Genomic DNA, 13061 nt, shown 5'->3' with positions numbered 1-13061 from the left:
CTCGTTAGCCATACTTACAAAAAACACGAATCCATGAACATACAAGCATAGAAGTGTATAAATATGTATATAACAATAGCATACATTGTAAAATAAGGAAATAAATATTTAAACTACTTCCATAGTTCATAGTTTAATACTTCCATTCCATATCTCCATGTCTAATCTAGGCAACAGTCCATCAAATCCAAATATATTAATATGAAATACAACTATGCAGCCATATGTGACATGCTCACATATCAACTTACACATCAAATACAACAATCCATCATGGACTTAAACACATTAATTCCCACTCTCTAGTTAAATAAGGTCACCAGGAGATAATCTTGAAGCGCGTGAGAATAGACACAAAGGCAAAATCTACTTGCCCTCCACTCTAGGTATTCAATGGTACGCTCTCTTAAACCTGTTAGGTAAGCACCAACATTAAATGATGACCTCTTTAATTAAAATCCAATATATAGTTCTATAATAAACAAGTAAAATGTTGAATACCCACTAGCTACTTGCCACCACACATTGTTTCAACGATGATTTGTTATAGCCCAGGACTCGAGAGCTAGGAGGTCGAAGACTCGCAGCGCAGTTGCTACCGCCGACCGTAGAGTCACAGTTCGCGGACACAATTTTGTAGGGTGAAAATGATTTGTCCATCTATATCTCTTAGGGTTTCTTCTTGGGATTTCTAAGTTATGTGGGTTATTGGGTTGTTTACTTAACTCGTCTAGCTCGCGAGCTACTCACGAGCTAGATCAAGCTAGCTCGTTAACGAACCGAGCTAAAGCGTTGGCTCAGCCCGTTACAAAATACAAACGAGCCGAGTCGAGTCGAACCACTAACGAGCCGAATCGAGCGAGTTATCGAGCTTCGAGTTTTTTTGTCTAACCCTATATACACTGTAAATAAGTTTATCACATATCTTCTGCAAACGACTATCTTTGCATGTCTTAAAAAATCATTTCCTTCTCCGATTCTTCTTCAACACCGATAGTTTTTTTGTCCTCGATCATATAGTTGTCCTATTAAAAATGCTCTATTACGATCTATTAACATTATTTATTTGTCGAATCATGTCTACTTGCTCACGGTTGCAAGTGGAAGTTCGATAAAAACTTAATAGTCTTCACAAAATACTATGGCCAATGTAATAGACATATATGGTACCTACATGTATATGTCGACGGTTAACTTCGCTACTAATCTTTGCTACAAATTGCGATATATTGCTGGCCAAAGATCGTGTGGTGCCTCATGTATTGATGTGATGAGAAGTTTATGTGTAAAGTCTGATCATTAAAGCGACTTACAACTTTATTTATAAGTACACACAAACATGACGGTTGCAAGTGAAAGTTCGATAAAACTTAATAGGCTTCACAAAATACTATGGCCAATATAATAGACATATATGGTACCTACATGTCGCTACTAATCTTTGCTACAAATTATATTGCTGGCAAAAGATCGTGTGGTGCCTCATATATTGGTGTGATGAGAAGTTTATGTGTAAAGTTTGAATAGCAAAGTGACTGTATGTTGCTACAGTTTTTATTTATATGTACACAAAAACATGTATATGTTATGTTGGATAGGTGTGAATGTGGGTTTGAAGCCAACAACTATGGTTTAAGGTTTAATTCTCATTTATATACAATTTTAGTTTTTTACCATTTATTTGTGAGGGTCACGACGACCGTAGAAACATGTGTTTTATATGAAACTGATGCTTTATATAATATAGATATAAATTTGGGCAGAGTTAATTTTCCTTTTCATTTTTACAAAACGGAAGAAATTAGTTTCCATCTTATACCTTGATCCCTCTTCGTTTTTCCATTTGATAAGAAAAAAACTATTTTATTTATTAAATCATCTCGGGCGCGTTTGGTTGGAGAGTCAATTATAATAGTTTGGTTCTATTCTAGTTTTCGATAATGGAGTCGTTCTATTTTTCGTTTGGCAAACAGAACGGAATCCCTCTATTTTTTGTTTGGTTGAAGAGTAGAATAGAGCAGATCCGCTCCGTTCTTTGTTTGGTTGGAGAGCCATATGAGTGTAGAGATGAGAATAGGGAGCAGAGCGCTCGCGTCACAGAGAGCACTCACATCCAACCATTTTGGTGGAGTGAGAGAATTTCAACTATTTATGATAAATTTCCATATGTAAATTTCAGGAGCCGCTCCGTCATCTTTTGCTGGAAATCAAACATAAAAAAATAGAATGGAGCCGTTCCATTATTTTCCACTGCTCAACCAAACACAGGGAACTAATTACAACATCAGCAGCTTAATTAGCATGTATGGGAGAAAGACGACGTAGTATATGCTTTTTTTGAAACAATAACACATGGTGACATGCACATGAGGCGACAAGTCAACAACGTGTATGCTTCTTTGGAGTGTTTTCTAATTTGTGCACAATAGCTTTTGGAAAGAAGGTTTCAAATCTAGTTTTTAATTTTTAAGTTGATGTTTTATCTTTTGAAGTTTTTTAAAGAAAATGGCAAGAGCCATGTCTTGTATCTAAAATATTTGATATACCCTCTCCGTTTCAAAATATAGGTCATTTTAGCTCTATATTTTTTTATGTCCATATTCATATAAATAATTATAGACCTATATATATATATATAGAACATATACATTATATAATATTAATTATTACACAAATTTCGTAAAAATACAAGTAAATTTTAACTTGGGAAGAAGGAAGTATAAAGCAATGATGCGGCACCGACGCAGACGAGAGTGGCACAAAAACATGACACATCACACTGGTTTATGTGCAATTTCTAATTTTGTCATTCTCAATTTTGGGTTTCCGTTATTATACCATCCTGTGTTTATGACTGGTGGAACTATCTGTGTCTATAATTTCTGAATTCAATAACATATTAACGAAACCTATAAATTATAATGGCGAAATTGCCAATGGCTCGGCTCGTCTCACCTGTCACGAAGAACGCGCGCGCGCATACAGTTTTTGAAGAGCCACTTACCCCGGTCCCAGAGGCCAGAGCACGTCCGTGCTCTCGCGTTCCCGCGCGAAGCCGAAAACCCTTTGGCGCTCTGCGCGCGATCGCGCCCCTCCCCTCCACGCCCCCGCCCGCCCTTTTCTTCCCCACCCGTCTCCGTTCCCCGCCATCCACATCCGACATTCCTCCCCCAAGTTCTCTCCCATCCCCAAAGTATCATCCAATTTCCCTCCCCGCTAGCCACAATGCCGACTCTTCGCAGCGCGACGGCGAACGCGTCCCCCGTGGCCACCCCATCCCCTGCCGCGGCGAGCACGCCGCGCAGCGTCAAGCGCCGGCTGACGCCAGGCCGCGCCGGCGAGTCGCCCAAAGCGTCGCGGCACACCTCCCCTCACCGATCCCCTCACGCCGGCACCGGAACTGTAAGGATTCAGTGCTTATTGGACTCCGAATTTCCGATGCAGATCTGTTCGGCTGTTGCTTAGTTTAGTCTGTTTCCCATCTTCAACGCACTCCAACTGCTCGATCTCGCAGGTATGCATTCCGAAGCTGCTCTCGGCGTCGCCCAAGTCCTCCAGGAAGCGTCTCTACGGCGACCTTGTCGCAGCCGAGAAGCCCAAGTGGAATCCCCGAGGTAGTTCCCCAATTTCCATTTTAGCTGGCCAATTTGTTTGACTTGTATGGGGCCTGATGAGAATTGGCCGTGCTATGCAGATGCCGCGCAGATTAGGGCTGTCAAGGAGGCGCTGCACGTGGCAACAGTGCCATCGTCTGAATTGGTTTGCCGGGATAACGAGCTCAGGCGTGTCCTTGAGTTCTGCAAGGTGTGCGTCCAACAGGAGAAGGCTGGTAGTCTCTATGTCTGCGGGTGCCCTGGCACAGGGAAGACATTATCTATTAACAAGGTCAAGGATAGCTTGGTGTGTTGGGCAGATGAGGTATGCTACGATAATTCCTCACTTTCCACTGCAGTTTCTGCTTTTGGAGCGTCTTTATGTTGATTTGTTGTGTTAATCATGTGTGAATGCAGATGGGAATGGAGACACCTGATGCCTTAGCAATCAATTGTACAAACCTAGCAAACACCTCAGAGATTTTTGGCAAGGTAATAACTGCTACTCGGTTATAGGCTTGATCTATTGATACCCTCTATATACTGATCAACTTCTTTTACGCAGATACTAGGCAAATTGCAGAACCAAAAGAAGGGAAGCAGCAAATTGTTGCCACTTCAGCAACTTCAGAGCATGTTTTCCAACAAGGATTTAGCTCCAAGAAGAATGATGTAATAACTGCCTGTATCCACTATGACTATTGTGATTTTCTTGCTGTTTTTATCATGTTATCTGACTTGCATGCTGCTGTTGTAGGTTGGTTATTGTGGATGAGATGGACTACTTAATAACAAGAGACCGTGCTGTGCTACATGACCTTTTCATGCTTACGACTTATCCATTCTCTAGATGCATACTAATAGGTGAATTATGAAGAATAATTACACATATACCTAGCTATTTATATCAATGAACTAAATTGGTCATTTGTTGACTGATAACACTATTTTCAGGAATTGCTAATGCCATAGATTTAGCAGACCGGTTTCTTCCAAAGCTTGAATCCTTAAATTGTAAGGACTCTTTGCAGTGTTAACTATAAATTTGTTGATCAAATAACTTGACATGCCTTTGACTTTGCTATTCTAATTGGCAGGCAAGCCTCTTGTTGTGACTTTTCGAGCATATTCCAAAGATCAAATAACTGACATAGTTAAGCATAGGCTAAAGGTAACTATTGGTCTATTGCATTGTGTTGTCAATTCAGATTTATATGCATTTATCTCCAGTTACTATGCATTGTCTTCTTCATAATTTCTTGATGTGACACTTGTACAGGTTCTTGAGTATGATGTATTTGAACCACTAGCTCTGGAGTTCTGTGCTAGAGTAAGTGTACTCATCCAGACTCATAGTCTCATTTACAAAAACTGTAATATTGCACTTGTTATTTCATATGTGTTTATTTACCTTGTAATGTTTTGGTGAATGCTCTTTTTATCAGAAAGTGGCGGCAGCCTCTGGTGACATGAGAAAAGCTCTAGGCGTATGCAGGTATGGCACTCTTTTGTTTCTGGTGAAATAGTCATATTCTCTGCGATTAGCATCCACTGTCAGAGTTGATAAATATACCAAACAATTGGAACCGAAGGAACTGTGAATCATTTTGATGTGCATGCAAATACAACTACAAATCTTGTTATACATGTTAGGTTGCATTGATGTTGGTTGTTCAAGAACCGAGATTTTACTTTGCATGCTTTAGCAAAGTCAGCCATTACAATACAACATGCTTATTTTGTGAATTCCAGGAGTGCTGTGGAGGTTCTTGAAGCAAGGCTACATGATTCGCCTGATCAAGAATTAGGAATAGTAAGTTCTGATTGTCACCTTGTTTTAACAAGTTTGAATGGAGGAGTGCTAATGGTTTCTAGGTGGAATACCACACAAAGTTACAAAACTAAACTGAATTCCTAAGTGCGTCAATCTAATTCGAGGTGGTGGCTTTTTTCATGACTTGTAATTAGCCAACTGTTTCGTCAAATAAGATTAGATAAATCTGGTTGTGTATTTTGATTGAAAGCAAATTGAATTACAGGCACCATTAGGCTTGAGTGTTGCTAATAACCTCTTTATCTTCTGCTAAATAAACCTGTACACATTCTTCCCACAATGAATTTTACTTTTTAACTGATCATCCAAATTCTTTCAAATGATCTGTGATGGACTCATTTAGTGACTAAATCATCTTCAAAATTGGAGTCTAATATTTATATCTACAGGTGACATTTGACCATATGGATATGGCTTTGTCAAAAGCATTCAAGTCTGCTGTCGTAGATAGCATACTGTGTCTTCCCCAGCACCAACAGGTAAAATGTCATAACACTTTAGAACGTAGAGCCTTCAGAGCTTTCTTACTCTCTTCTGACCCCTTGTTCTATTAATTCTAGTCTTTTGTCTGCTACATTTTTTTTCCAGTCTCATTCTCATATGTGAATTGTTGGCAGATGGTGCTGTGTGCGTTGGCAAATACTTTTCAGCATTGCAAGAAAAAAGCAACTACTCTAGGAGAGGTAACGCTAATTCCATGCCATGTTAAAGAAAGCACTTGATCAGATAACATCATCTTGTGTAATTCTAAAATCATTTACACATGTCCTTTTTTCAGCTCAACAAATCATACATTGAGATTTGTAGATCAACCCAAGTTCCAGCAGTTGGAATGCTTGAATTTTCTAACATGTGTATGGTTTTGAGCGATCAGGTATGCAAATTTGTTCTTTTACTTTTAACTGCACTGGAATGAAAAGAAAGACAACCAAAGTGTTTAGTGACCGACGGTGTTTGCATTGTAGGGGTTCATGAAACTAGGGCAGTCCAAGGAAGATAAGCTTAGGAGAGTAACACTTCAGATTGATAGTTCAGATATCACATTTGCTTTTAAGGTGAGGACGGTAGTTCTTGATCCTTTACTATTGGAGTACAGGCAATTGTTTTGTTTCCAGGTTTATTTATTATTTCAATCCATGTTGCAGGGAAATCGCTTCTTTCAAAAATGTCTGGAGCAGCCAAGATGCTAACTAGACCCATAGCAGAGAGTAGATCAATACACTTACTGTTGTAATACATTACAGTATTAGTTTATTGACATTATCAAGTACCAGCAATTTCAACCCCTGGATGTGCTGCTCAGGTGACTCACTAAACAACAATCCCTTTATGTTACCTCGGTTCTTATTTTTTTAATCAAATATACAAGTGAGAATAAAGCAGGCTGCATCATCTGTTTTTTTGGCCATGTATTCAACAAACTGCACTTTTTTGCTTCATGCTGGATTCCTTACAAAAGTTTTCCTCTTTGCAGGTGGTTTCATTCAACATGGTCAAACGTACCTTGGTTACATCATGAAGCTCTTTCTTGCAGTGCAGGGATAAGTACGTGGGACGAGTTATGATAGTATTATGTGACACAATTCTCCCAAAGATGGCTGAGTGTTGTTATGATTTCTCAATTTTTGGTTCTTCCAGAACTGATTGATCATGTAGCTAAACATTTAACATACAAGAACATTTGTTTACACATTTCTTGCCTAAAGGCTAAATCAGTAATGAGAAGCTGCACTAATTTAATGTGTCTGCCAGATCAATTGCATGCTTCTGATACTTTATACAGTGACAGTGACATTGTTGATGTAAATGCTTCCCCCCTTATGTGGAAATGGCAATAGGGATGCTTCTCGAATAAAGATCAAAACAATTGAACTTACAGCGACAATACATCCACTGAATGAACTGGTTGCTGTATCTCGCAAATGACTACTTTCTGTTGTACATTGTAATTTGTAATTGTTCTCTGCCTTTCATACTACTTTCATCCTTTGTACTTGCGAACGTAGTCAGTTAGATACGGGTTTTGCTGAGGAGTCAAACTTGTTCTCTCTAACTACCTTTTGCAGTATCGAGATGCGCTGACAAAAATTGTTTTGTTGAGATAAAGAAATGTTTTGGTTACTCCACAGGCTTTGAAAAAGGTTGGGCCAACCCCGAGCTTCGCTGCTGGCTTGATTGGGAATTTGGGAGGATATGAATATGGATGGTCTATGGCCATCAAATCCGAAGCTCACTTTAGGTCGTAGGGCAGCACATCTGAATTCTGTGCGATGAAGCGTTGGAATTTTCCTATTTTTATTTAATTCGCTTTTTTGTAAAATAATTGTCACAAAACAAAACGCATTGCCAAGTAAAGTGTGGGTATTCAATTTTGCTATTCAGTTAGTCGAAATTTCCCTTCCCGTCAGTGGTATGGGCAGAAGTTTGCTTTCTACATGTACTAGCAAATACTATAATATAATTGTGTTGTGATGCAACATTGTGATGACTGAGATAATTTTTTTTCAATTAAGAAAAAAATGGAAAATATTGGTTGGAGTTATCTTTTAGGGTTAGTTTGGAAATTTCATTTTCCTATGGAATTTCTATTTTTCCAATAAAAAATGAACTAATTTCACTTGGGAAAATGAAATTCACTTGGAAAATTTGGTTCCCAAACTAGCCCTTAGTCTAATTTCCTCCATGCAAGAATAGAGAAGGTTCTTTTTAGTGGCTAAGGTTTTGGAGTAATCTGTAAAGGAGGGATGAAGATAAAGAACTAATAATATCAGTCTGCAGATGTTTGGAGACAATCACCATGTAGATTTTTGCGAACTTTGGTTGAAGCTTCTCAAATAGACTTTCGTTTTGATGGCCTCATTTACTTTCTTCAGTCTTTGGATCGCGGTCTACAACCACTACCATGTAATAGGTGCTCGTTGCCTTTCCTGATGCGTGCGTCTTTTTGTGGATGGTAGTGTGTGTTGTAGTTGGCCCTAACCTCTTATGAGGTTCTTTTTAGTGATTTCGACAGATTTAACGCGATTAATCAGATTTTGGTGGCCACCGGTTTTTGTCTTACATCTGGTTTGGTGAACCTTGCTCCTGCTATCATATCAAATCCAGGTAGAGCTAGCAATATATTCAAATATATATATTCAAATGCCTATCTAATGATAATGATTATGCAATATAAATGTTAACATTTGCTTATATATACTTGGTCAAAAGTTAAAAATATCTAACTTCTTGGAAAAATGAGAAAGACCAATGGGGGGTAGAATATGTTTGGTGGAAGGGGAATCGGAGGGGTTCCATGGAAAAAAATATTTTGATATTCAATTTTGAATATTAAGTATTAGTTTGGGAATTCTATTTTTATAAGAGATTTTTATTTTACCAAAAAAACTAATTTTCCTTGAAAAATGGTTTTTTAAAAAAATAAAGTTTCTAAACTAGCCCTTCACTAAATCAGCCCAACACTATTGCTTGGCCAAAAAGATGATGTCTATCTTTTGCAACCGAAAGCCCGGTGAACCAAAACCGAAAAGCACAAACACAATGAAAAATCTGAATTTTGTTTTCGCATCGACCCACCCAACTAGAATACCGAGAGATCGGGCAAACAAGCAACCGATCCAGATTAGGATGGCTTAGCGCCAAAATTCACGGCCATCATGGCTAAACTCGATCCCCCTTAATTACCAGCGCCACATGGTTGCGAGGTGAGCCAAGCGATCCACAACCATATAGCGTTGGTAATTAAGGGGGATCGAGGTTACAACTACGCTTAACTCAGCGTCGTCATTATTGACGCCGAGGTCACACGTATCGACGCCTATATAGACGACGCCAAAATATCGTTTCCATCGCTGAGTTGGCGCTAACATGTCACGGGGTCTGCGCTGTGAGCATTGACGCTGACCCCCATTTATTTACTCATATGACCGAGCTGCCTCCTGCTAGTATGGCAACTTTGCCACGGTTTTAGCGTCATTTTTAATTTTCTATTTTACTATTTACTCATGTACTGTTTGTCCATTTTCAATGGCGACTCCTGCTGCAAACTGTCCAGAGTGATCTAACGTGAGATATGGTCATGATGAGGATGACAAACATCTCGCTCCATACACGAAAGCAGCTGGCAAGGTCTACTGCACCTCACAATACCAGGATGGAGCTCGATCTGACATCTATAGCGTTACTCTAAAATATGTATACAAAAACAATTGACAAAATAAAAATATAATAATATTTAAATAAATATATTATATTGAAGTAAGATCTACCTATATGATATATAGAAATCATAACAATGTACGAGCAGCTAATCATTAAATATTAATATTGTTTACGTAATTATAGCCAAACCTTAGTTTAATTGACTTAGTGACTTCAATTAGAATTATATTTTTTAAATGTCTCCCGCATCTATCTTATATTATTCCTTATTTCAAACTCCACTTTACAAACATTATTATTAACATTATAAATTATCTATTTTACACAACCTACTGAACCTTTAGCGAGTACTGTAGGTACACCATAAAGAAGGGTATGTATACTAGTAGGGTCTTGGCACACCAAAAAATGCGGAGCCTTGCTTGATCCATTTTATTGCTTGCATGCATGTTTGTCGTTGTGTTGGCAAATAAAAAAGAGGTCGGCGTCAATGCTCATGGCGCCGAGCTCGGGCCACGTAAGCGTCACATCTGCACGGTGAGTAGGTACTTCAGCGCCATTTATATTGGCGTCGAGACGTGTAACCTTGGCATCAATAATGACGGCGCCAAGGTAAGTGTCTATTTTTTGAATTCAAATTAGGAAGGACGTAGTTGTAAAATATTTCGCAAAAAGGGCCAAAAAGCAAAAAAGTTGGTCGCCCTCGACCGTGTCGTAGCAGGACCCGGCTGTTTGAACTGCTGCTGCAACTGTAATTCTTAGAGCTGCAGCTGTAATTTATGGAGACAAAAACACTGTAAAATTAATAGAACTACTAGTACGGATTAAAGCAAAACAAATAGATAAAGCCAGACGACGTCTCGGTTTCGCTGATCGGGACCAGCGAGTCGGGCAGCGGCCCCATCCCACCGATCGGGCAAAACATCCACGCGCGATAGCATTTTCAGAATCAGGTTTTATTTGGGTAGTCGTATTCACTCTAATCATATATATTGAGATAGATTAGAATATAAATTAATTTACTAACCGACTGTTTGGTTACGCGGCGGAGCGGCGCCTGGCTCTGGCGAGCCTGGACAGTGAGAAACGGAATGTCCCAGCGTATCCGCGCATGCAACCAGGGAATACGTTTTTTTATCTACGTTGCATCTGCGGGTGCAGCCTTAATCTCACTCTATGTAGTTAACCAAACAGTGGTTGCTTCTTAGTCAACGCATGTGTTCGGTCTAGATGAATGTTTGCAGCTTACCAATCACAAGGTAAGAGTATCAAACAAGACGGAGTAACCGGCCGATGATGGGTGGGCTCGTTGGGCAGATCGGCGTGACCATGTTGTCCAACCATGGTGCGCCGCCGTCGCTGCTGCATGCCCTTGGGCGGCTAAGGTGAATGGGCACCCGGACGTGAAATATCAACGATGTGAGGAGGGTCTCCATAAATTAAACGTGTCTGGAAAAGTAATACCTTCTATAGATATATACACATTGAATTGAAACTTTTTGTATTATTTGCTCTTAACAATTACTCTTCATAAACCGACAGTAAGATGTTAACTGGTTTGCAATCGAGCATTCTTGGGTTGTTCGGTTGCTTAGGAACGATGGCCTAGAACTATTTATGTCTGGATTATTTATCTATTTTATATAAGATTTTATCATGTGGAATAATTCTGGATCCAATCTTAGATAACCGAACAACCCCTAATTCTTGTCAGAAGATCGGGCACTTGTGTAAGCACGACGCCAATAAAATACAACGCAGCTCTTCTAAATCCTTCGGGGGCAAAATCTTTATATAAGTCATATAGCACCCACATAAAACCCATGATAATAATATTATCCACATAAACTATCATACATATTCTAACATCTCTATATTGTAGAAAACAATAATGTATCAATTTTCGAGCTTCCGAAATAAGCTCACAGTTTCTTACTCAACTCAAGTGTGAGTATCAAGCTCTTGACGTCTATTTAAGACCATAGATCGCCTTATGGAGCTTGCATATATACCTGGTGATTTTAAATCTCATATCCTAGCGGCTACTTTATATACACCTCTTTCTCAAGTATCTCGTAAAAAAAGTGTTTCACACGTCTGGTTGCCGTGTTGTTCAACACCTCTAGACAATAATTGAAACTCCAATAGTGCTTGGCTTACTTAACGGATAAAAGATGTCTAAAAGATCTAGGCCACTAAATATGCTATGAAAATACATTTCATAATAAGATTAGGCTATCTCCAGCAAAGACATATATATGGACGTGTAAAGCATTGTTTTGCACAGTTTACAGAGTGGAGTTTGAGATAGTGAGTCCAATAGACGGTGGAATATGGAGGCTGCAGACGACCTATTTTTTACATGATCTACTGCAGGCAGCCTAATGTTACTGTTGGGGGCCTTCTTCCGAAGTTCATCAAAACACTAACTCAGCAACTATCACATGTCTTAATCTTTGCATGTTGCAGGGTCAATGACAAAGGCAGGCTTCGACTAAAGATGATTAATGTCATGTGTGTTTGAAGGGAGAAGCTTCGAACAATTGTCATGCATATTTGATGAAGCTTAGTGGAGCTTTGGATAACCTTAGCAACTCAGTTTACAAGATTCGAGGGGGAAAAGACTACTTTACCCTCATCATGTGTAATAGTTCAAAGCGTAAGTTTAGGACACATTTGTAAATATGATGAGGTTGTACTCCACGCCTATAAATAGCGAAACAGTGACATGCACACGGGGAACTTTTGGGGGAGGATTTGAGGCTTTGTTTAATTCAATCTTCGAAATACCATCGGGTCATCTCTCGTGTGTTGCCGAAGGTATGATTTTAATTTTGTATATATAATGAAAGGAAGAATAAAATGTGCACGTCTAAGGAAATTAAAAAGAAGTAATGTGCTATACTCTTTACTCTTATCTTCTAGTATTTATCATCATGCAACCTTGCATGTTTTACATCTTCTGCATTAAATTACCTTTCGGTGTAATCTAAGGAAGAAGGTCGTTCTTTGTCATCTAACTCGTGTTGCTTTTGATTTTCGATACCCTGCCCTCTCATGATCTATTTATGATGTATTAGTTATATGTGTTATGACATATCTATTTTTTAGTTTCTATTTGACAATTGAAACATTTACTAATTATCAATTGTTTTTTTGGCAATACTAATCAGGTTTTTGTCTACACTTTTCGTAGAAGCCCGGTGATTGAAAACTTAAAATTAAGTCTCTACTAACTATTAAGGGCATAGTGTAGACCGCCCCCGCCGCGACCCCACGCCCGCCCGCTGCGAAACCCCCGCCGCGAAACCCCACGCCCGCACGCCGCGAAACCCCCGCCAGCCATGCCGCACCGCACGCCCGCATCCCTACGCGCGCGGGAACCGCCCGCACAGCCCGCGCCCCCGTCCCCCGGCCTCAGCTTGCTAGCGCCCGCCCGCCGCCCCGTACCAAACAGCCACACCGCGCAAGCC

The 13061-nt window shown here is 39.5% G+C and overlaps 1 pseudogene across 1 annotated transcript; it reads left to right on the top strand.

The window, feature by feature from the left end:
- Nucleotides 1–3036: 3036 nt before the first annotated feature.
- On the top strand, nucleotides 3037–7218 carry LOC100274219 (origin recognition complex pseudogene; annotated as a pseudogene). The gene is made up of 17 exons (NR_158663.1): nucleotides 3037–3402; nucleotides 3515–3614; nucleotides 3695–3918; nucleotides 4011–4085; nucleotides 4159–4265; nucleotides 4351–4457; nucleotides 4548–4607; nucleotides 4691–4764; nucleotides 4873–4923; nucleotides 5039–5088; nucleotides 5346–5406; nucleotides 5817–5906; nucleotides 6045–6110; nucleotides 6206–6301; nucleotides 6393–6482; nucleotides 6573–6730; nucleotides 6902–7218. The product of NR_158663.1 is annotated as an origin recognition complex pseudogene (transcript).
- Nucleotides 7219–13061: the final 5843 nt, after the last annotated feature.

This window comes from Zea mays, chromosome 8 (assembly GCF_902167145.1).
Source record: "Zea mays cultivar B73 chromosome 8, Zm-B73-REFERENCE-NAM-5.0, whole genome shotgun sequence".
Taxonomy (NCBI): domain Eukaryota; kingdom Viridiplantae; phylum Streptophyta; class Magnoliopsida; order Poales; family Poaceae; genus Zea; species Zea mays.
The sequence above is the reverse complement of the archived record's forward strand: the minus strand, read 5'-3'. Positions and strand labels throughout refer to the sequence as shown.